The sequence below is a fragment of the Phodopus roborovskii genome, unplaced genomic scaffold, assembly GCF_943737965.1.
Source record: "Phodopus roborovskii unplaced genomic scaffold, PHOROB, whole genome shotgun sequence".
Lineage (NCBI taxonomy): Eukaryota > Metazoa > Chordata > Mammalia > Rodentia > Cricetidae > Phodopus > Phodopus roborovskii.
Genome location: NW_026126588.1, coordinates 11780610 through 11807000, shown reverse-complemented (window position 1 = coordinate 11807000; position 26391 = coordinate 11780610).

The window sequence follows — 26391 nt, the reverse complement described above, 5'->3', positions numbered from 1 at the left end:
TTCACATTTGCTTTGAAGCAATGGGTAGTGTCCTTCATTTACGACATCATGAAGACACAGAAATGACGTACATGTTAGAGAGGACAGTGAGCAGTGGCAGTACAAGTTTTGTTATTAAGATGCTTGAACTTTTGTGAATTTAGGTGTCAGTTACAAAGTCAAGCAGTATGAATCTCCTTTCTCGAATGGATTTTTGTTTTGGATGTCTGTTCTGTTTCCTGGCATTTGTGATTGCCTTCTTTTCCCATGACTGCCTTTTATCTTTTCCACACTGCTCACCATTTCTTGTTTTCTGGAACAGGTCCTTCTTTCTATCCGTGGTTAGCTTTCCTGGCTATCTGGAAAGCAAACTTCTGTCATGTCCCTTATTCTCAATTATTTTGTTGTTTGTTTGTATATTGCTTGTCGCTTTTTGTTTGTTTGTTGATTATTTAGTGTTTGTTTTCTTATTTTCTGTTGGCTGGCATTGACTCGCTGATGATTCTTTTCCTTGTCAAATTTTGCTTTGCTTTGATGTCTTTATTTGTGTAACTGTATCCTCCAGCAAATTATGCAAAAAACAATGGGAAATGAAAGACATTTTTCCAAGACTTAGCTTGTCTTGAATTTTTTTTCTATGCATATACTCAACTGGCAATGCCAGTATTGAATTGCAGACAGAAAAAAAAAATTTCCCTTAGAATTAAGATTTTGATACCAAGAAGTTTATCTTCTGTTTTGGATTTGATTTAGTTTCAGAGGGAAAGCAAAAACAGCAGCTTGTTTCATCCTTCTAGGACTTCATACAAGGAAACCAGAAGACAAGGACATTTCTGTATCTGCTTTCTGACAGGGTCTGACTACACCTGCATCTTCTTCCTCTGCATGAAGTGATTCAGGGTTTACCAGAGGACATAAGCAGTCATATTCTGGGATGTAGGTAGGAAGCAGGTGATCCTTAGAAGCACCCGTATCTTAGGAGGACCACTTTCCAAACTGGACTGATTAAACAACCCTTTGTTTGCTATGGGAAGGCAAGCATTGATTCTCCCATCATGTTTATTCCTTTGTCCCTTCTCTTTACTACCATCCTAATCCTCCCTAGGACATGGCTTCCTCTTCTTCCAGTGTAAAGAAAGTGGGCCAGTAGAAAGAAGATAAAAGAGAATAGTACTTCAAATATGTTGTTAACACTTTGTAAATGTCTCTAATACAGCATGAAACACTTTTCTGTGTTTCACACGGTTTTCATAACCATAAACAGTTGCAAGCTACCCAACCTGGTATTGTTTAAACCATCTGCACTGTCATCTGCAGTAGTTATGGAGGTGTTCACGTGAAGTGAATGTCTCAGCACTAATTTCATTGTAATTTTGAAAGTTCAGAGAGTTTGGTGCAGTCCAATCACTTATTCTGCAAAGCTCTAATTAACAAGCATTGCTAATGATGTTAAACTAATTTGCTGCCATATAACCAGTTCTCCAGAAGATGTTCTAAAGCAGCATATGTCTAAATTATTATTTATGGCAGTCTTCATGTAGCCAATGATGTATGAAAAAGCAAGCCCCAAGCTCTAGATAATTATCCTAATTAGATTAGTTAAAATGGAACCTGTCACTAGACATGGTGGCACACACACATAATTATGGCACACAGGAGTTGGAGGCAGAAGGATTGTGAGTTCAAGGCCAGCTTTTAACATATCAAGACCCTGCCTCAAGGAAACACACACACAAGAGGAGAGAAATACTGAAGTTGCCATATGCCCATCATGTAAGTCATCAAAGCAGATGATATAAGTAGATTTGACAGACTATGACCTACAAGTTTTGTCAACAGAGCACTGAGTTAACTGCGACCAAACCATTTCATTCATTAGATTAGGATCAAAAAAGTAAATCTAAATAAAATTTATGTAAGCCAGGGTCAGAGAGGATGTTCAGTAGTCAAGAGCCCTTAAAGCTCTTCCTCAAGACCCAAGTTCAGTTCCCAGCACCCACACCACCCATGTCTGGTGACTCACAACCACCTGTAAATCCAGGTAGATCTGACACCCTCTTGACCTCTCAGGTACCTATTCACATATGCACATAAATAATGAAATGAATCTTTTGCAAAATTTATACAGGCAAGAATAATTCAAAGGCAAGATTACTACCACATAAACATGTTTGTAATGAACAAATAAAGGTGAATTAAAAATTTATTATCAATGCAGAACTCTGTTTGGAATTTAAAATGATATGAGCATTCTTTTACTTAATTATTTGTATTATGTGGATGTGTTGGCCTGTGGCATGAGTATGTATGCATGCAGGTACATGATTGTATAGGTGTGCACGGAGGCCAGGGATCACCCTCGGGTGTCATTCCTCAGTATCCACCAAACTAGTGGTTTTGGCCAGGGTCTCCCACAGGGTTGTGTTGACTGGCCTTGGGAACTCCAGGGAGCCTGTTATCTATCTCCCCCCTCACTCAGTGCTGAGGGTCTAATATTCTAAATAAGATCATTGCTTGCTTGAGCCAGGGTCTTGTTTTGTTCAATTCTGGCTTTGGACTCCCAGTATCTCTGCCTCCAACTTCTGTATGCCATAATTATGGATGTGTGCCACCATGCCTAGTGACAGATTCCATCTTAATGAACATAATTGGGATAACTGTAAATACAGGCAACAATGCCTGGCCTTTATGTGGGGGCTGGAGATACAACTTCTGCCCTCATGTTTCCAAAGCAAGTATTGCACTAACTGAGCTATTGCCCAAGGTCCACACACAGCTATTTTAAAGAACTTTATTGGTTCTGTTTCTTACTAATTAATAAGTTGTATAGATACTTCAATTTTTCTGTGTTATTCTGCTTTACTTGAGAGTAAATAGCTTCAAAATGAATCCTCATGAGCATGAGACCAGTTAAAGAATGCAGGTTGTTTCTCTTCCTGTAATGAAGGGCAAGCTTCTTCAAATGGGAGACTGCTGTCTGCTCCCACCTATATCACCATAAAAGTCCACTCTAGCTGATGTTACTTGACATCAAGTGCGATTTGTGGATGAATAATGGAATTATCTAAGCTGGATTTTCTGTCACTGTGGTAATCAGTGTTCTCACTGCTACCTACTACAGAAACACTGTGAGTCGTGTAAAGAATTAGAATCTTAAGAGCCATTCATTCATTCATACCTACCAGACTCGGGGTGCAGCGCTAGATAACGTGTGAAGTTGAGGATGTATATACAACATCCACGTAGAAATCTCTACAACAAGAGCAGAGCATCACTGTTGGAGAGATGTTTGTGGGGAATATAGATGTCTCCTTTCCAAATCCAAAGACATGTTTTATTTTTTATCCTATACCATGCCTACGTTTCGCAAATGCACATATGACAATTAAGACTAGCTATTTCAGAATCTCTAACAAAAGAGAATGTGTTTTCTGAATTCACCCAACATTGACTGAGGTTATTTCCAAATTGTACCTCTGAAACCATGGGAATGGCTATCATTCAAGTGCCTGGTGTCTGAAACAGCTAGGGCTTTTAAATTGAATTGCTAGGATTAGAAAGCACTGTACTTGACTACTGGTAGCAAACAGATGTCCATCCAATTAGGAAACTTATTTGCAGTGGTTTATGATCTAATCATTACTGCACACACTAACATTTCAGAAGTCACGGATTTAAAATAAAAACTCTCATTGTCATGTCACTGGGAAGGTTTATAAAGACTTCTTGAATTTGTGGATGGGGTAATACTGTTCTCGATTTTAAAGACACCCATTTCCTCGTATGCACAGAACACTACATAAAATAAAACCATAGACTTTTAATATAAACATAGACTTAATTTTGTTAACACATATCCTAAGCAAATTATGTGTGTGTCATTCTAATTCTTAAATATACATTAATGATTTCCTGAAACTATTAATGTAACTTTTTATTTTACTTTGAATAACTATTGTGAAAACATTTCCTGTGACTGGGCCATATATCATTGATATTTTTATGCAGTCATTTTGTCTTGAATAAAACATATTTCCTATCAAAACCCCACTAATTTCCAAATAATCAACTATATTCATAAGTAAATAACTTTGTGATATATATATATATATATATATATATATATATATATATAATTAAGGAAATTCTTGTTTTCATAGTAATGATAAGAATTTTTTTTACACTGACAAGCTTTTCCCAGATTTGATATTGGGTATTCTATTTGGAAAAAAAACTTAATAGCATTTAAAAACACACACAATGTTTTATGCAGTATGCAATAATCGTAGCACTTAAAGTATGCTTATCCATGTACCATTTTAGTCAAAATGGTTATTAGGTGTTGTATATAATTCAGCATTTTTGGCACATGGATGCAGATAACACAAGAAAACATTCAAATTAATTCAGCACCTTTCTATGATTGAGAAGTTATGACCATATCTTGCCTCTTTGCACAAGTGAAAATGTGTTCAAATGCAATTAATCTATCCTATTAACTTTACTAAACATCTGCTATATTTGCCAAACATTTCAAAATGCTGATCTGAACCACTTAATGCTAAGTAATTTCTCAACTAAATATTTACACCAGCTTCCATAACGATAAGCCCTAGTGTGTCTTAAATAATCACCTGATTGTTCAGAGAGACTATGTGGAATGTAACACATTAAATCGCTACTCACTGGACCTTGAAATGTGTTAGCTGGCTAAGACCACATTTTACTTATTTTTGACTCTAGCCAAAAGATGCATCAGTCTTATCTATTCCATTTTTTTTGTCAACATTTTTAACATCCAGAGCTCTATTGAAAAAGAGTGAATGCCTACGCAGACATGTAGATCATAAAACTGCTGAATATAACTTCAGGTTTCTTTTTCACAAAACTAAATCTGTAGCATTTTAGAAATAAGTTTATCATTGGTACTTTTATAGCAGACTAAATAAATGGAAAGAGTAGATGAAAGGGATAAGCACCCATTGTCTAATTAAATGAATGAGAATATATAGAAAGCATATAAATGCACCATGTTTCCAAACATTTAATGATACAAAACTCTAGATAATATACACAATGGCATGAAGAAGTTATCAAAGATTTTACTGTTTAATAACTGAGATGAAATTCAGTCAATGCGTGATTCATTAGTGAATTAACCATGAGGCAAACTTAAACATCAACACAAAGGTAACTTCAGAATGAGGAATGTAAATGAAAGTTAAATTTATCAGTCTATTAAAAATATATGACTGTAAATCCATATGCACTGAACACTGATGTATCCAGACTGCCTAAAACAAATGCTACTGAACATAAAAGAACAATAGCACTAGGTGATTTCAATACCAGATTTTCATCAACAGTTATCCAAACAAATGTCAGCAATGCATCTTCAGAGTGAAACTGTATTACAGATCAAATGAACCTTATAAACATTAATGGAATGTTCTGTCCAACAACTGCAGAAAACACATTCATCTAAACAGCTCATGGAACTTTCTCCAAAATGGACCACAGTTTACATCATAAAGCATGCCTTAACAAATATAAAATCATGACAAAATTTTTCTTTTTCAGACTGTAATGAAATAAACTGAGATGCCTTATTATCCTGCTAGCTGTAATGTAAATTGGAATGGCCACTATGGGAATCATAATGAAACTTCTAAAAGAGAAGATAAAATTCCCACATGATATCCACACTTAGGTATACATCCAAAGGCTTCTTTGTCGGTATATAACACAGAAACCTGCATACCTATGTTTATTGTTGTATATTTACAGCAGCTGAGTTACAAAATCAATCGAACATTCAACAGCAGGTGCAAAGAAAAAGGAAAAATGGTACCCAGTGGAGTTTTATTAAGCCACATAGAAGAGAGAAATTAATGCATGGCACATCATCATGTTAACCAAAATAAGCCAGTCTCAAAAAGACAAGTACCTCTGTGTAGTGGTGGCACAGGCCTTTAATCCCAGCATTGTGAGGCAGAGACAGGTGGATCTCTGTGAGTTCCAGGCCAACCTGGTCTACAGAGTGAGTTCCAGGGCAGGCTCCAAAGCTACACAGATAAGCCCTATCTAGACAAAACACACACACACACACACACACACACACACACACACACACAGAGAGAGAGAGAGAGAGAGAGAGAGAGAGAGAGAGAGAGAGAGATGTTTAATCAGTATCATTGGGTTCATGAGAAGTTGCAGCCAGTAAAGGCACTTGCTGCACCTGCCTGAGAGCCCATATGAATCTGGAAGGAAAAAAAAATTACTTCATAAAGTTGTACTCAGATCTTCACACATTGTGCCAGGCCATGTATTTCATTCACATGCAGCAATAATTATTATTATCTGTAACTATTTTATATATGCATACATTATATCATTGATCAAGCCAACCCCCCCTCATTCCCTTCCATCGACTTTCCACCATATTTACTCCATCTCTTGATCCATATGTCCCTTTATTAAAACCCGCTGACCCCACTTAATGCTGCTGGCATGACCATGAGATTAGAACATAGATAGTCTCTCAGGGGTTGCATTCTTGAAAAAAAAAAAAAAAAACCACTGTTTCCCTCAAACTGCCTCAAGCTCCTCAGCTAGGGGTGAACTTCCTCACCACCGGCCTCATCCATGCTGGGATTTTGTATGGCTTGATCTTGTGCAGGTCTTGTGCATGCTATAACAACTGCTGGCTGCTGGGTCATATGTGCAAGTGCCCCGTTGTACAGAAAACCCCATTTCACTGACTCTTAAAAATCTTTTCAGCTCCTCTTGTTGTGATGATCCTTGAGCCCTAGGAGGAGAGGTTGTGATACTGAAGTCCCATTTAGGCCTGGGCAGCTCACATTTGTTATGTTTTACATTGACCAGTCTTGAGTCTCTGTGTTAATCACCATAATTACAGAAAGAGGCTTCCCCGATGAGGGTTGAGAGATACAGTAATGTAAGAAGTCTTTAGGAGTTGGTTTAATACTACGACCCATTTTCAGAGTCCCTCCTATGGGGCAGGCCTTAAATTCGGATAAAAGTAAAAGAGGTTAGTTATCCCCCTCAAACATTCATGCCGCTTTTATACCAGAGAGCCTACATTGGTTCATTTCTGGGTCTTATCATCAAGTTCTGGAGGGTACCCTAAATTAAAGTACCACATGATTTCTCTCACTTGTAAAGCAACAGGAGTGCAAAAAAAAAAAAAGGCTTGAAAGTAAAGGGGTGGTATTTGGAGATATGGAATGATGAAATAAAAAGGAGAAAATGACTTCTCTAATATAATGTTGAAACCTAAGTTATGAAAACAATTACAATTATATGTATAGAAGAGTTGTGTTCCCAATAGCATCACCAAGCATTGTTCTATGCCAATGTTTTCTTCTTTGTGATTTGGCCTACTGTGCGTTTATTGAGTAGACTCTGTAATGGAGATGGAAATAGAATTATAATAGCTTCTATCCTCCATAACTCATAAACAAAGGAAAGGTTAAGTGCAGCAAATACAAATGTCATTCACAAAGCCAAGTAAGACCCCATGGCAGACTGGCTCCGAAACAAGTGCTGAGTTCTCACATTAATTCAGGCAATCCACCTCTTAAGCAGATCTCTAGTTTTCATAGCAAGTGATGAATGAATTCATTGCTTGACCTTACTAAGTGGAAAGGATATAGGCTTGAATAACTGTAAATAATAAAATACCCCCAAATCATAATTTCTCAGTTGGGGGAAAAATGTCATCTGTGTAATTGATGGGTCTGTTTTACTGCTGTCAATATTAAAAATAGTTTTCTTTGTAAATGTCAGCTAATGTTCTGTACTGAACTATGAAATGTTCTGGAACTGGTTCAACAGCAGGGCATTTACACATAGCAGCCTGAGTCCTGTGTTTGATAGCCAGCCAGGACACCGGGAGCAACATTTCTGAACAGTGGGGCAGCGTGGCTAAGATTAAATATGTCATGGATGATTTTAATAGGAAGTTATCGCTTAAAGATTAAATAGAGTTTAGTAAGCTTTGCTCAATCTACTATTTGGTTCCTTCACTTAGCAAAAGTGAAATGGGAACAGAGTTTGTGGCACACTTTGGCTTTATGCATGCACCATTATATTCCCAGGTAGACCTTTGCACAAAAGGTTCTCATATCTCTTAATATGTTGAACTCATTCCAAACAAAAAGTACTATTTTGAATGCTATGGACTTTGCAACGTAATTCATTTTCCATACTTGTAAAGGGAATAGAATTCTAAGTATATGTCCGAGAATTAAACATATTCCTTTGATGATAGTTAATGTGTATGTGTTTTAGAAACTCATATTTAAAAACATAGAAGGAGTTGTCAGCATTTGGATGAATTTCAAGAATGTTGTGTACTAGTTTGGCTATTCATGAAATACAGTAGTTTGCCCAAGGGCAAAAGGGAAGAGTTTAATCTAGAGCCAAGACTGTGTCAGTCTTGTATAAAATAGTGTGTCTGTGTAATCATGTTGTGATTAATATTGGTATATTTTAACTTCAACACTTGGTTTACTCACAAACACTAGGAATTTGTTGTCATCTTGGAGTTAGCCTAATAAGCCAGCTTTGCTTATATATCATTTTGTAAGTGGTTTTTAATATACAAACAAAATCGATCAGTTTCTCAATCCCCAAGTTTTATTCCTGCCTAAGTTAGTAAAAAGCAGGATCGCCACGTGTTTGTACCATTATTTTTCCCCAAAATCAGATAAAATAATGAAAGTAATAAATGGATGGCCTTTATTTGTCAACGATGGTGACAAAAACAAGGATCAGTGAATCAGCAACAAGCAGAAATTTTGTACTAATGTTCAAAAATATGGTAGAATAATTTATATAGAATTTTGTTCTTTTAGTCAAATTAAAGCTATATAAATGAAAATTTAAAATATATTGATCAAAATTTTTATCAAAAATAAACATCCATATGATAAAATCATGTATGTAGGCATATATTACCACTGGTTGAAATCAGATATGAACCAATAGGCTTATTAGCCACAGAGCTGAAACAATGGCTCTCACAATTATAAGTTAGCAAGGAGACGTTATTCAAAGCAAAGTTATAATATGGATCATAAAGAAATGTGCTGTCAAGTGTGGCGGCAGGCCACACAAGTGAAGGTACTCAAAGGCCCGGATGATTTGTTGGGTTGGGATTTACAGATGGGAAAGCACAGACAGTTTTCTATATATATATTTTGACTGACAGGCTTAGATTCTGTAAACATATGCATGCGCAATTACTTACAGACATAGACGGTACATAGAGGATTCTCATGATAAGTACACAAAGAAGATACTGTTTGCCTTTACTGCCCATGCACACATCTCCCATCCTGCACTCTAATAGACTATGAATGAATAGGGTCTCTCTGTGTTTAATGGTGATGGAGGGGAGGAAGTGTTGTTTAGAGTAGAGTTTGCCAGTAGCTCAATTCATGGGGAGATCTTACATTGCCAGTGGGTCCCCATATGCATTGTTCAGAGAGGGTTGGGTGCAGGTCGTACCTGTGAGTAAGAGCCTCGGGCTTCCAAATGCATTATACAAGAGGGGTTTGCACACAGCCAGAGCCAAGTGAATCACTAAATTTCTGAGCTATTACCTGTGTTTGCTGTCTTATATGCTTTAAAAAAATAGTTTCTATGAAAAGATAGAAATGACTATATTCATAATAAGTAGTTACAGGTCATCACAAAAGTACCTAGTGTTTACTTTAAGATAGTCAGGACTTTTAAAGAAAAAAAGATCGTGTTATAAAAATGAATTCCAGGAGGCTAGCAGTGTAAATCAGTGGGGTATGCTTCGCAGCAAGAGCCTCCAAATTCAGTTCAAGCTTTTGTTCTTCTAGATAGAGTGGTTTAAATTTAATTATGCTGTTTGTTTATCTCAAATCACTTTGTGTACTTAATATATAATAAGTTAATTGTAAATATTTGAAAACCTAGTGTCTTTATCCTTTATTTTTATTTATTTATTTTATTTTACTTTATGGGACTGATTCCCCAATGACATTTGTTTTTCTTTAGCCAGTAATATTCCCATATCACGTTGAATAAGATAGATTCTACCTGTTGTAGCTTAGAGCCTGGCTAGAGGACTGAATCATTACATGAACACCATTTAAATGAATTTGTGGTGTGATTTTTATTTTAAAGGTGTTGTTGTTGTTGTTTTGGTTGGTTGGTTGGTTTTTCAAGACAGGGTTTCTCTGTGTAGCTTTGGAGCCTATCCTGGCACTCACTCTGTAGCCCAGGCTGGCCTCAAACTCACAAAGATCTGCCTGCCTCTGCCTCCTGAGTGCTGGGACTAAAGGCATGAGCTACAATTGCTGGGCTATTTTAAAGTTTAAATCATAATAAGCTGAGCATGCAATTCAGGAGAGACACAGGAGGCAAAGCTGGGCTTTCTGGGGACTGGCTAGGTGGTGACAGGGTCATCAAGAAGCTTTGCTGACAGGCAGATCATCTGAAGCATGATGGGAAGGGAGAGAGACTGATTAAAATATGAAAAACTAAGCAAGCTTGATAATTATATTGAGTAATGAGTATGAGAGAGGAGAGAGTAGGGTGTGAGCTTGATTTCTAGATTGAGCAACAAGACACTGATGTTTGGGTACTGAGGTGGGGAATGCCAAGGAGGAGTTAGGGAGGGTCCTACATTCAGTGTTTGATGTGCCAAATTTCAGATGCCTGTGGGATATCTAAGTGGGTGTGCCATCCAGGCACTTGGCTTTTAGATCTGCATATAGATAAACTAAGGCTATGGGTATAGGGATCATCACTGTGAAGAATGTGAAGCCCACAGATACAGGAGATCATGAAGAGAACTAAACTCTGAAGATGAGTATAAAATTCCACATAAAGTCTATTTGAAGGTTCAAAGGGTAAGGAAGAAGCAATAGGAAAGACCAAGAATGACAATAATAATTGCTGAAGATGAAGAATAGAATTATAGTCTGAGTTTCATCCTGTAATATCAAATACCTGTAAAATTCAAGAGATTTGACTTTCAAATTAACAACACCTGGGATTTACTCAACATTTTTACCATCTAAAACTCAATGACTTTCCCTCATCATTTGGTGATAATACGAAAAAATAATTTAAAAGCATGTAGGATACTGAAAGGTACATCTGAAGCCAAAGACATAATCATGTGTTTTCTAAAAAGAAAGACACAAAGCTACTCTCAACAGAATTGTAGTTATATTTATAAAGTTTAAATATGTAAGAGTTATATTTTCTGCTTGCAAATGTTGTTAGTACCCATGTGTGACAGTTCAGCATTATGAGGTTTCAGTTTTGTTTTGTTTTGTTTTGTTTTTTTACTCTCTCACCTGACTCAGATCAGAACATCCATTTACTCTTTTCTGGAATCAGGTCCAAAAATAAACCAAACAATGAAGAGCCATTTATCATCATTGACAGACTGATGGACTAACCTTGCAGGAGCTCAAATGACTGAAATTTGTTTGGTTTCATCACTGAAATGAGTGTCAATTATCACTGCATTCTTTCATGGCAGATGCACAGGAGCTAGAGTGTTAACATGTGTTCCTTCTTCCTCACAGGGTTCCATAGGGATACAAGGCCCCCAAGGTCCACCTGGAAAAGAAGGTCAAAGGGTAAGTAAATTAGGGTTTTCTAACTCAGAGAATAAATTAGTTTTGAGCACTACTAAAATAAAATAAAGACATAGCAAACAGGTACACATCGGGTAGCAGCTACCAAAGACAGATTATGAGAGTAGAGATTTTGACAGAGGTTTAACATCAGAAAAGTCTTAGTAGATTTTCAAAATTGTCAGCATACAGGTACAGACAATTATTTGTATAAACTCAATTAATGCTAATTTGGTCTAAAAGACTTTGGCCATAGTTTTAATCTTTAAGTTAATGAGTATTTTGGTAGAAGTCCAGCTTGGTCACACACTCTCTAAAAACTGTGGAAATCAGCTATGCTCTTGACCCAAAATTGACATATGTGATTCTTTGTATCTCTCATTTAATTACTAGTTATTGATTTCAACCAAGATGAGGTAGACAATAAATGAAAATCAGTTGTAATTGGGAAAGCCACAATAACTCTGTCTCTGGCCAGAGCGAAGTTTCTGTGTCTCCAGCAGAAGGAATCCCTGAGGGGCCCTGGAAACCGGCAGGCTCCCCTGGGACCCTTCCTTAGGCCATTTTGTACTGATTCCTGTTGATTCTCGAGGCGCGTGCGTCTTTGCATGCTTTCTCACACGTGTCAAGTCTTTGTGCTACATGAAGCAGGCATTTTCAGTGCTGCAGCAATGTGGATGAGGGCTCTGTAACACCATTTTAAATGACTCTGGGTTTGACTGCTGAAATAGAGGTCATGCCTTCTCTCTTTGTCCGGTTATATTTTAAATCATTCTCATTTGTTCGTATTAATCTCATTTCTATGGAATAAATCAACCCCTTCAAATTATCAGTGCACTTCAAATCTCTGACGACGAATTTATTAAGGTTTGCCTTTTGGGAGTTAGTAAAGAACCAATCCTCTTGATGCTTTTTTCCTTCATTTTATGAATTGCTGAGCCCACTGCAGGCTGGTAGTCTGTCCTAGGAAGCACTAATTGACCTCCTGCAGCTATAAAGAAGAGGACTAGAAATGTACAGTCCTAGTAGGGTGTAGTGCAATATGTCTGGTAAGCCTGGTACCATGTTCAGTAGACTCCCACTGCATCCTAAAATGCTTCAAATCTTGGGTGACACTTTGGGATTACACTGGCATGTGCTCAGGTAAACACTGCCCTCTTTTGTTTGAATGAAAACATCTGCCCAGCAATGTTCTTCCTGTTTGTACGGTTGTCTTCTTATAATTGCCGTGTTGGAACAATCCCTGTTAAATTTTATCTTCTGGATTTTAGTCTCTAATGATTTATTATTTAAACATTATTTTCCTGGGATTTTGACATTGTTTTAGAGTATATGAATCATGTTTTCCAGTCAAACAGCCTTATCATTATATATTACTGAAATCATTAATAAATTCTAAACAGAAAAGTACCTGCCAACCCAGGTAACACCAGCATAGCCTGCAAAACCTGCCACTTTGTTATGGGCTTTGGGACATGCTAATCAAAGCACATGCAAATGCATGTGAATTAAGCCACATTTCTTAATTTGGATTGTAAAATGATTATGAGAGACCTGTCATGTACTAACTAAAATGAGGACCTATTCAAATGAGGATTGTTTTTCTTTTTCTTTAAATACACTTCAAATTGAATTGTGCTTTATCAAAACTTTCATTTCCAAAAAAGATAGGTCAAATGATAGATGAAGCTGATGTATTTTTTATAATTGCAGAGGCAACTATTTAATTAATATATATATATATATATATATCACTGTTTTAATGCAAATATACTCCACTTACCAATGTGTGTATTCCACAATATTTCCTATTACTTTCTTTTCTATTTTCTGTGAAGAGCAGTAGGGTCAGACAGTAAATAATGAAAGAGGATTTTATAGTCACTGTTGTGTCCCTATTGCTACTGCTGTCTCAAAGAAAGTAAGTAGCATCATCGGCAATTAAAAATAATTTCCGAGTATATCCAATAATGTTTCTTCTGTCATGAAGTGAATTAATCTAAGGAGTGCTTTCTTATATATTTATGTTTATGTCCATGTCACCATTTCTCCTGTTCGTGAGAGTCAGATATAACTCAGCGTGAAAACGCATTAGCTATATGGATGGGTGAGCTGTAGATATACATGTGTACACACATACATACATACACATACATTGCACACATATACAAATGCATAAACATACTTACAAACATGCACACATATCTTCAGACATTAAGACTAGTAATTATTCCACTTCATTGAGTTTTGAAATAGAATACTATAGAAAAATGCATGACTATAAAAAAAAATATATTGATCCATAGCCAAATGTGTAAATTTGATTGCAGGTGTTTGACTCTTGTTAAGAATGTTAAAATAGAATATAAAACACATGGCAAGGCCCTAGGACTTAACTTCTAGGCACAATGTCATTAAAGAGAAACATTTAATGGTAAAGGACTCATTAACTTCTTATGATTACGCATATAACAATATCTCACATTATGATGAGTTTAAAAGGTGAGAGATATATACAGTCTGAGAGAAACTGAACAAGGGGCAGCTCATGGACCCCCAGACTAATATCTGGGAAACCAGCATAGGAAAGACCCAGACCCCCTGAGTGTGGGTGTCAGTTAGGAGGCCTGGGCAGTCTATGGGGCTTCTGGTAGTGGATCAGTATTTATCCCTACTGTACCAATGGATTTGGGGAGTCATTACACATAGAGGGATTCTCTCTCAGCCTAGATACATGCAGGAGGGCCTAGATCCTGCTCCAAATAATGTGACAGACCTTGAAGATCCCCCATGGAAAGCCTCACCCTCCCTGGGGAACAGAAAGGGGATGGGATGGGGCGCTGTTGGGGGGGGGCAGAGGAGGAGAGAAGGAAGAGGGAATTGGGATTGACATGTAAAACAAGATTGTTTCTAATTTAAATTTTAAAAAGGGAAAAAAAAGATGGGTTAAAAATACAAGTCTCACATGGAGCCATAATTTGAAAAAATGCCAAAATATTACAGACGCATGTATGTATTGCTACAGTTATTTTTATTAAGACACTGTGGTTGTCCTCTGTGTGTGTGTATGTATGATCTAAAGAATTCTATTTATTCAATGACAAAACTGTTTTCATGGGTACTTAAACAGAACTTTGTTTGAATTTTTAATTACTCAATTTTATTTGTCCTTTAATCTGTTAGACATTAGTTTACAAACTATTCATTTAATAAATTCTAAAATTAATGTTCTTATACTTAAAGACTAATTTTAACTTCAACACTATTCAGTGGTGATGTGTATCTGAGATGTATGGGGATGTTTTCTTAGCCTGATTTTTATCTTTGTTTTATACCATCAACTTTTTAAAGTCTTGCAGGTAAAATACTTGACTAGCATTTTAGTCTTATACACTTTATTAATCAATGCAAGTTTTAGAATTTAGCTAATAAATATTGATCTGATTCAAGCTATGAATGCAGCGTGTTTGAGAGGAGTGGGGTAATCTGTGCGGAGGCCTGGGGAGTGTTCAGCCCATGACAAGAACAGCATAGGGAGAGGGAAGGTACCCAAGGACAGAACCAAGGAGTGGAAAGGAGGGGTCTTTAACCTTTAGGGAGAATTCAGTAGGATTAAAACTCACACCAGGGGCTAGCCTCAATAGTTAATAGTTCTTACTGTCTTACAGAGCTCTGATAGTCAGTTCCCAGTACCTACATGATGGCTCACCATAGTGTAACACCAGATCCAGGGGTCTGAAAGCCTCTACTGGGTTCTACAGGCTCCCGAACATACATGAAACATAAACGTTACATGGGCACACGTGTGCTCGTGAGCATATGCCCCCGCCCCGCCCCGCCCCGCCCCGCCCCTTACACATACACGGTGCAGCAAAGTCAGCAAAGAGAAGTTTGGTAAGAGAAACGGGAGGGACCAGTGTCAGTTGAGGGGAAAAAATTAATTGGTCGAAGGCCAAGGCATTAGAAGAGAAACTTGAAGAGATGGGGTAAAGAAGTCAGAGTCATTGTGATGAGGCAGAAGCAGCAATGAGAACTCGAACTGAATGGAAGCCCCGAGAAGCTTCCTGGGAAATGACATGGTCAGGAGGCAGGTCCCGCGGGCATAGATGCTGACATGAAATACCACAAGAGAGCTGAATTGACAAAGATCCTCTCTGAGAGGCAGATTCCTGAGGAGTCCTGTATAAATGGAACCTCTCAAAGTACAACGAGGACAGTAATTATTTAATGTAACCTTCTACTTTTCTTACACACACATTGAATACATGTCTGAACACTATCAGTTTAAATGTGAGACTAGCATGACTTCTATAAAAGAAATCACCCTAAGTCTAAAAAAAATGAACATTTATTAGTGAGTCAGCTGGTTACCATGCTCAAATGCACTTGGCCTGGTTAGACAAAGATGACGTCTCATTCTTGCTGTCTGTCACTAGAATCTAATTTTAACACTGAACAGAAATGCTCTCAATTTTCTTTCCATGCCTCCCTTAGTCATATTCTCAGGTTACCCCGTATACCCGTGCCTAGTTGCTGTTGGAAAGTGTTGTCTTGCTTGCTTCCTTTGACACCGTGGTGCAGATTTTACTTGCCCTCACACAGCTCGGTCCTAGCCCTGTCTGGCATCAGGATTGCTTGCCTTTAACAGGGCATACAGACCAGGAGCTGCTCACACCCCACCCCCACTGCACTTGCCCAGACTTGGTCGCAAAGGAACAAGATCACATTTCCTCCCTGATGCTGGAGCCAGAAAAACTATGGGAAGTCAGGGAGGGTAGCATGGCAGCCTGCTTCTCATGCCACAGGCAAGACGGTGCTTCGTGTCACATGAGCTCTGAGTCCAGACTGATGGGGTTTATATCCTGGCTTTGACACTTTTTTCGGGCAGTGTGATCACAAGTGAGTTCCTCTGCCTCTCTGCACCTGTTACCTCATTTAGACAATGTGGATTGTAATAGCACCCACCAGGGGCTTATAAGGAGTACAAGGTGCGTCCCGGAAATCACCATGATTCTCATCTCTGAAGATCCAGAGATGTTGGTGAAAGGGAAGGCAGGGCACAGCATCTATCAAAACTCATTATCAAAAAAGCATTAGTGATGCTGTGTAAGATCAAGAGAAGTCATTTAAGAAAATGACTTTTCACTACTACTTTATGGAACTCATATTACTTCACTTTCACTCGAATTCTTCTCTTATCTGGATGTCTGTGCCCCTGTTTTACAACCCCATGATAAAGACCAGCATTTATGTATCTGGATAATAAAAGTGGGTATTTCAGAAACCTCTGCTAATATGGAACAGATGACTTCCTTCCCTTGAAGACTGATGTCCTCATTGTACAGAAGCCAAGGCCTCAGTCTTCATTTTATGGATAAATAGTGCTTGTGTATAAATTTACCAGGGTTTTCATGGCAAGCGCCTTGGTTTCCTTCTTGTTCATTTCTGATCTGGTTGCCCTACTTCACCAAAGATCGCATAAGCAACACAGACGACGTCCTGATAATCACTGGGTTTACTGATCTCACTAGGACAAAGGCCATCAAAATCAGTGCTTCCAGGAAGTCAACACAAATCCTTGTGTCTTTCAGGACACAGCATGCTGTAAAGGTGGGTCAGACCCGCCAAACACTTTGGTTTTGTCTTTTCTTCAGGAGAGTTTGTCTCTTTCTTCAGGAGAGTTTATTTAGATGCGGTAACTTCACACCTGTGCAAATCACCTCATCTAGCTAAGCCAGTGAAAGAAACCACCAGTTAAGTTAACCTCTGGTTTCACGTATTTACATAGGCTTAAATCAGAGAAATAGGCTTTCTGGGGAAAAAAAATGACAAATTGTAACGCATTTGTAATTTAAGGAAGCATTTGATTAAATTCTCAGACAATAAGAAGAACCTGCCAGGCATTGTGGCATATGCCTATAATTCCAGCATCTGGAAAGCTGGGGCAGGTGGATCTCTTTGAGTTTGAGGTCAGCCTGGCCTGCACATCAAGTTCCAGGGCCAGCCAAGGATATATAGTAAGACTTTGTCTAAAAACAGAAGAAAGCTAAACTTGTCATCTTTATCTGTTAAAACTAATACTGACCTTGAAAATGCACCATGGATATATCCATAGTTCTATATTAACATTGTGTGCTATCAAAAAACTACTTAAAAACCATTTTGATTTTATATCTACTTAGAACATACATGCAGAAAAAGAAGCCTCTCCTGAGTCTGTAAATGTGTTGTGAACAGCTACCATGCTGCCCTCTTCAACCCATGGCTCATGCTAAGTGCAAATGTCACATACTTGAAAGCACTTGGATGGTATCTTTTCCTACTATTTCCTGAACATACTTTCCCCATGAGGATTGCCTTGAGATTTCATGAAAGATATCATCTTTAATCCAGTCTTGAACTTCTAGATGAGTGTATAGGAAGTTAAGCAACCCATGTAGGATTCACCCAAGAAGTATGTGATTTCAGCAATACCTTTCTTGAGTTTCCAAAACTCAGTATCAGACCCAGTGTACAGAAATTACCAGATCTGTATTTATGCCATATTCCATTTTGCAGATTCCATAGCAGTCTTTAGGGATTTAGCATCTCCCACATCTGCATCAAATATAAATTATATAGATGTGTATGCATGCATTTATGTATGCATGCATGCTTGTATGTATTTATATGCATGTATGTGTGTGTATATGTATGTATGTATGAATGTATGTATGTATATCAGCTGAAGCAATGAGTTAAGAGAAGAAGGCAGAGAAGATGCCCATGTCTGTTAATAACAAATATCTGCAAGGGTGTAGTTGGGTATCAGCACTAAACATCTTCTAGTTTTGCTTCTTGCTCTTTGCCTGATGAGAACTATAAATCCGAGCAACAAGGCATAGGGAGACAACTTCTAGCTCAGTCTAATTAAAGTCAGGGAAAAGGAGACAGCACCAGGCATGGACCAGACATTGTGCAAAAAGACCAGGCTTTAGAGCCAGTTAAATGTCAGGGCTAGTTAATGACAATGTATCTGTGGTCCATTGTGGCAAAATTCAGTCTTAATTCGTGGTGCCTGCCACAAACTTGAAGCAAGAAAGACAAAATGCTCTGAGAGGACTATCAGTGAGGAGGAAAAATAGTTGTAGCCTCTGGTTACAATTCAGTACTTATGTAGATAGCCAAGGCACAATGAGCTAAGGCTCTTACATTCATTTAAACAAAGGACCAAGTGACACAATTTGTAGTAGAATAAAATGACTTTGTAAATTATCTCTATTTGGTGTTTAACAGAGAAGAACCATTTCCTAGTTTCCAAATGAGAGGTTGACTGAATGGTTTGTTAATTTGGATCCGTGTGAGACCCGTTCAGTGTCATGGAAGAAGCCTGTCACGGAGCTTCCTTCAAATTGAGGACGCCCTGTCTCCAATGTCCAGAGATGCTGAAAGCCTCAGAAGGACTGGCCTGTTTGCATTTCTAGAACATCAAATTACCACAACTTGGAGGTGGGGGGGCGGGTAGGAATGGTAAGGTCATTCCTGCCCCATCGAATGAAACTAAAGCTATAAAAATTCAACAATGCTTTACAGGAGGCCAAAAAAGAAAGTATTTTTTTTTAATATAAGAAGAAATACTATTTTGTGGTTTCACATAAAAATCGAATTTGCATATCTTTAAAAATGGAGAATACTGAGAATTTCACTGAAACGTTAACCCAAGATTTACTTTAATTTTCATCTTAAGACCACACATTAAGTAGGACAGTGGGGCAGTTGATCCTTTCTGGTCTCTATGAAGAGAAAGGCACACATTATCCTCACCCTGTGCCCCTGCTTATCTTACCATCAGTTAATAACCAGAATTGCCTGGCCAGTGGGCAGGAAGCTGGAGGGGCAACTGTTGGAGTCATCCTGTTCCAGCTGTGGGATTAGTTTAATTCATAACTGCAGGCAAACTGCTTCAAATTCTCATGTAAATGTATCTGTTTTATCACAACTTGGCTCTTGGGTATATTAGAGAATTAAGCCAGAGGCACTCTGACTGTTCTCTGGTGACAGGTGTGTACTGAAGCATCCTATAAATGCTACCCACTTAGCCACAGAAGCACTTAGAGGGAATGGGGAAGAAGTTTCTTCCCAGTGGGCGGTGCTTACTCAGCCTCCAGGATCACTGCCTTACTGCATCTACATCACACTGAACGCATTCCTGACAATCCGCTAACTTTGCCAGGGAAAATGTCAAGTAGAACGTTTTTATCCATTTGAGAGACAGTGAATATCTATCTGTGTGGATGGCTGCCAACACCCAGAACGAGTGTGGGAACTATGAACATGAATTTTTTTTTTAAAGGCAAAACATGAAGAACAATGGAACGTTTTCATGGTCTAATGATTTCAAGTGAGAAAGATACATTTTGAACCTCGTCTTTACAAAGCTCTAGTATCTTCGATAGCCTCCAGTAACAAAGGAATTCTGAAAACAAGTTTAATGTTTTCATCTTTTTCAGTGTGTCCTACTGAATTTCCCAGGAGACAGTATCAGTTGCAAAATAAATATGATGATACAACAGTTGAAAAAAATTCCACGTCTCTTTCACATGGACACGCATTACTACTGAGAGTCATTTTTGAAATCTACCGGAAAAGTTAATGGCCTTCCTTGTTTTCCTTAAAAAAAGTTCTCTGATATTTTTAATAAGTTCAATACAAACACATTCATAAACATTTGTATTTATGTGACCATGTTCACCATAGTGGTCTTTATAGTCACTATAGTATGAAATATACATTTAATAGCTACCATTTGTGGTTCTAGAATCAAAACTATATGCTAGACTATATCTACCCTTAGCTCTAGCAACCTAGCAAAGGTTGTTGCTATTTGCACTGTTTATTTCAGAGATGCTAACAATGAATATCTGGGATTATGAAGACATAATGAATATCTAAAGAAATACTTAATACTTTAATGCACATGAAATTTGTAATATGAATATATATACACACATATATACATGTACATGTATATGTACATATATATCCCCATAAATAATAAGCAAATGTTGTATATGTTCAATCATATTGATACTTTAAGTAAAGCAATCCTTGGAGTGGAGAGATGCCTCAGACATTAAAGTTTAGGCTCAAAACCAAAAGATCAAGGCAAGTCAAAAAGAGCCAGGCATTGGTAGTGCACATGCCTTTAATCCCAGAACTCAGGAGGCAGAGGCAGGCAGATATCTGTGAGTTTGAGGCCAGTCTGGTCTACAGATGAGTTCCGGGACAGGCTCCAAAGCAATACAGAGAAACCCTGTCTCGAAAAACAAAACAAAACAAAAAGTACCATAGAGTAAGATACCATTGATGAAAATGGCTATAGTCTTGTGATCATGCCTTCATACTTTCCATTGACGATTTAGTTTATGAAGTATTTCATATAAAATATTTGCATACCATTATACATTTACTTAACCGTGTTATTAAGTTTTTCTTTTAGCATATTCAAGAGTATTCTTGTGAAAGAAATGAAACTAATCTCTGTACACTGAGGGGGGAAAAAAACAAGAACTAGTTAACAGGAAAAAAATGGGGATGAAAGCCTTGAGTTCCTGTTTTCTGTGACATACTGTGGAAGTTAGCTATCCTGGGGTTCATGAAAATCAGAGGCAGAAAGCTGTCCTTATTCAAGTGGCTGATTAAAGAAACCTATGAATAAGAAAATATTGGGAAATGTGACTTCAAGAGGAGTCTAGAATAGTTTGGTTCCGCAAGGCTTCCTGGGACACCTAACTAGACCTTATCCCACACTGGGGCAAACAGTTGTGTCTCCTCTCTCTGGGTTGAAATAAGGACAATAATTTCCCAGTTATCTCCCAACCGGCAGTTCCTAGAAACTAAGGAGACCTCTGGGGAAAGGTTTGGGAAGAAGCAAATAGTGTCCCACACCTACCAACCAAGCCTGACTTTGTACTAAGGATGGAACAAGACATAGATGTCAATGTCAGCTGTGGAATTTGATGGCTTCCAAGCAGAAGCAAAGACACTGTGGTAACTTTGATAATCATAATATGACAGGAAAGACAGAAGAAGAGGGAATCTATGCATCTTTCATGTAAGGTAGATGATAGGACATTAATTACCTAAGCAAATGAAATAGCCATATGCTGTGAACATTGAGGAGAGCAAATAGAGACACAAAGCAATAGACTTAAATATCAGTGGGTATTGGGGGTGAAAATGACTGAAATCCATTATATACATGGATGAAACTGACAAAGAGCAAACAAATTTAAAGTTATTTCTTAACTAACAATTTGAAAATAGTGATAGTGCCTTTGACGCCAGTAAGGAACAATAGAGGAAAAAAACTTGAGATGAATCTGTTTAAAGTCTATAGCTAGGGACTCTGGCAGGAAGAGCCCCAGCCCTTAAAACCCAGGTTGATCAGAATTAAAGAGATGGCTCCGTGACTAAGAGCATTGACTACTCTTCCAGAAGACCCAGGTTCAATCCGAAGATGGTTAAAAGCTATCTGTAACTTCAGTTCCAGTAGATGCAATGCCCTCTATGTCCTCTTCATGAGCCAGGCATACTAGTGTTGAACATACATACATTCAGGTAAAACACTCATACACATAAAATTTTAAAAAAAGGTAAACAAATCTAAAAGAAAAAGTACTTTTAAGAAGTAAAGATAAATTCATCTGACCTCTCAAGAACAAAGGACAGAATTTACTATTAGGATGTCCCCAGAGAAGGTAGGATACTGAAGGTAGACTGCAACTAAAGGGCGGGGTTCAGATAGAAAAGTACCAGGAATAGGGCCTTGAACTTGGAACAACCCCTCCATCTAGGAGTAGATAAGGAGGACGTGGTCTGAGGAAATGCTACCAATCTTGAGAAAGTCAGAGGACTGTGGACTAGTGTCCTTTTCAGAAGCTTCCATTTCTCTCTTTCAATTTGCATGTGTGTATTCGTGTTATCATGAGTGGGCACACATGGGTATGGATGTGTATGCACATGTGTACAGCGGAGGTTGGATGGAAAGTGGAGGTTGGTCAGGAACCACCCTTGTTCATTGAGGCAGGGTCTCACATCAGGCCACAGCTTCCAGACATAGCTAGTCTCCTACCCAACTGGCTCTAGAGAGCCCACCTCTGCCATCAGAGACTGGGATTACTGCCCCACCAAGGACTTATATGCATTTGAAGATTAAAGTTCTACTCCTGGTGCTTGCACACATGTACACTAACCACTGTATCATCTCCCTTGCCTCTAAACTGGAATTTAAAGAGAGATGGCTTAAGGCCACATTTGGAAGACAAGGAGAAGATTTTCTTTTTGTACTTGAATGGCATGCAAAAGCTAAAGAAAACTGACATATGGAAAAAGTAAAGGTTCAAGCCACTGAAAACGACAGTAAAAATACTGTAGATGCCCAAAGGAAGTTGGGAAAGCAAGTATTGCATAATCACTAGTCGGTGATTCCATTGGGAGAACCTACAGGAAAGTAGAAAGCAGTGGTCCTCAACCTCCCTAATGCTGGTACCTTTAGTAGAGTTCCTCATGGGTAGTGACCCGCAACCATAAAATTATTTTTGTTGCTACTTCATCACTGTAATTTGCCACTGTTGTGAATTGAAATGTAAATATCTGATATGCAGGTTATATAATCAATCCCTATTAAAAAGACATTTGGAACCCCTCCCCAAGGGTATCATGTCCCACAAGTTGAGCCCCACTAGTATAGAGGGATGTGAGCATTCCCTTTGGGGCCAAGAGGAAAACAAAAGAAATTTCATTTCCATATCACATATATATGTTAGCCTCATACAGAAAAAAAAAAAATCAGAGGAAATAGACTTAACCCAATTCTCTACTATTTATAAGAAGCACTTTTACCGTGGAGGTTAATGATAGTTACTGTCTGTTTCACCCAAATCAGTGAAGGAAAAACAGACAAAGTATAGGTGTTGAGATGGCCAAGGCAAGAGAGCAGAGAATAGCTAGTCACACAGTAGGAAAAGTGTATTGCTAGGTTCCCCAGGCTTCCAGTGACATCCAGGCCTTTACCTTAAGCCTCCAAGTATTCTTTCCTATGCAGATTATCAGTGATGACTTTTCTAAAAATCCCTTTTATCGGCCATTTTAAAACAAAACATTAATTTTGTGTTATAAGTCTGTTTTGCTGGGAGACAATTCTAATCTTTTAGAAAATTTTATTGGCAAAATATAAATGGGTCAGGGTAAAACACTTTCAATTATTCTTATAATTATTGCTTCTGAAGATTTTCCCATCTTATCTCTCTGAGCACATTCTTTAAACTCCCATTTTTTTTGAATTATATAAAATGTCTGAAGCATGCAGACTAAGTGTCTTTGCCAAGTCAAGAGACCAGTTTACATCTCCAGTGTTTCTAGCATCTTAGATCTGTATGTGCTGTTGTACTCACTTACTATAAGCTAGAATTCCTTTCCATGAGTTCTGACTGGGATGAATATTGTGTACTCATTTGCAGTTGTTTCCATAGAGATTAAGATATTTTCAGGGTAAAACAGGGATGAAATAAAAATTCCTAATTGAAAAATTATTCTTTCAATGTAGGATTTAAATGTTGCACTGTTCACTTCTATTTGTTATTTTGTCAAAATGGCATGATTAAATAATTTGTCATATAAGGAAAGTAGAAACAATGGCAATGAAATGTTATCAACTTGTGGGTCATGATTATTTGGGGTCCATACAACCCTTTCCCAGGGATCATATGTCAGTTATCCTGTTTATCATATAATTTACATTGTGGTTCATTATAATAGCACATTTATAGTTATGAAGCAGCAACAAAATAATTATATGGTTGGGGGTCAGTACAACATGAGGAAACATATCAAAGGGATGCAATGTTAGGAAGGTTGAGAACCACAGCTCTATGGAATTTACTAGCACCGAGCTTTCATTTTTAATCTTTTGTTCTTAAGACTTACAACATTCCAAATTATTCATACATACACACATGCACACACACCACACACCCTCCATACTTCTTTATAGTTTACTACTTGATTTCAAATATAATTCTATAATGAATTTTCTTAAAAACAGTTTTTCAGCCACGTTAGTTTCAAAAGTAGATTTTTCTGGCATGAACACAATTAGGAAAAAGATGAACAAATCGATGAAACTTTCTCAGATCTTGTTACTCATGATCTGGTTTAGAGGTGCTTGTAGATTTCCTGTGAGAACTCAAATCATAACAGGCACTGAAAATATATGACTTAGAATCATTTTGTTTAGGATCCTCAGTATTATTCTCTTAGAAAAATGTTTGCACCATCACCTTCTACAGATACTGGAATGAACCACATCACCACTAAGACAGATGATTAATTAAACATCAAAGGAAAATCCATGCAGTTTGTACCTACAAAATCCCTGTGGGAACAATGGGAAAATGAATCACACGGTTTTCTCATCAATGTAGAAGACCACCTGAAATATACAATTTAAAGGGAGGAAGAGCTTACTTTCGCTTGTGGTTTCAGAAGGTTTGATTAGTAGCCTTTGATTAGTAGGCTCAGTTGTTCTAAGTCTTTTTCAGGCAGCTCAGCTGGTCTCTGCTTCCTACAACTAGAGAGGCTTGGCTAAGAGCACCTCTCAGAAGGGCTTTACTGCCTATATATTCTTGAGCAGGGAAAGGGGCTAGTGAATCTGGTCAGATTCAGGGACTTCCTGGAGTTCTTTTGAGTTGTTGACATCCTGTCATAATGAGTTTCCTTGCAGGGTGGAATGTTTAACTCCCCATAGAGCGCCTTCCTAAAATACCCTGTTGTGCTCCTCTCCCTTTGCACCTTCCATCTTAAGACATTACCCTCCAAGATGGAAGGTTTTAATCTTGGGTTTTGCCCATGACAGGGTGGCAGAATATCCTAGCAGTAGGAACATGCGGAAGAGTCACCTGTCCCGTGCTTCACAGACAGGAAGCAGAAAGAAAGAGAAGTATTACTAGGTATGACCTTCCCATGTACACCCTCTGGAACCTGTTCCCCAGCTTTGAAAATAGCACCAACAGCTGGACTTGAAACAGGCAACGTATCCATCCTTGGAGGACACTGCACATGCAACCATAACATGTAACACAAGAGGAAAGAGGATGAGAACAGAAGGAAACAGACCTTAGTTATCTACACTTCCTTAAAGTTAGCATGGTATCTGCTTTCTTTTAAAGCCTGGGCTATTGTCTGCCTAGTTAAAGGGAACTAGAAGCATTAAGAAGACTATCCTCTCAAACGACTGGAACTGGTTAGCCATCCTTGTAGTGTAAAATAAATGGTTGAAGTGTGGTGCTTAGGAAACCATAAACAAGCTGAGATGTTTACAGAGATTGAACAGGCTTGTTTGGAAACTTTAATAACAATTAACTACGACTGCATAATCTCAGCCTGTGATCACTGGACTCTCCTAGCAGAACTATTCATCAAGGAATAGCACTGAACTCATGGAGAGTCACAGCTTCCGTTGGCTTCCTCTGAGTTATAAACAGCAGGTCCACATACTTGTGACTTTTATTAAAGTGAGACATTAAGATGGCATGCAAACCTCTGGGAGAAATGTGATTATTTGTTTTTTACAAATTTGTTTATGACTTATATCTTAATTTATTTACATATTTGAATTATTAATCTGTATTTCATAACATGTTTTGTATTCATTTTGGAGAAGGAAAATGTATTTTAACCCTAACTTATGGAAAAACAATTTTCACTAAATTTCTTTACATCTCAT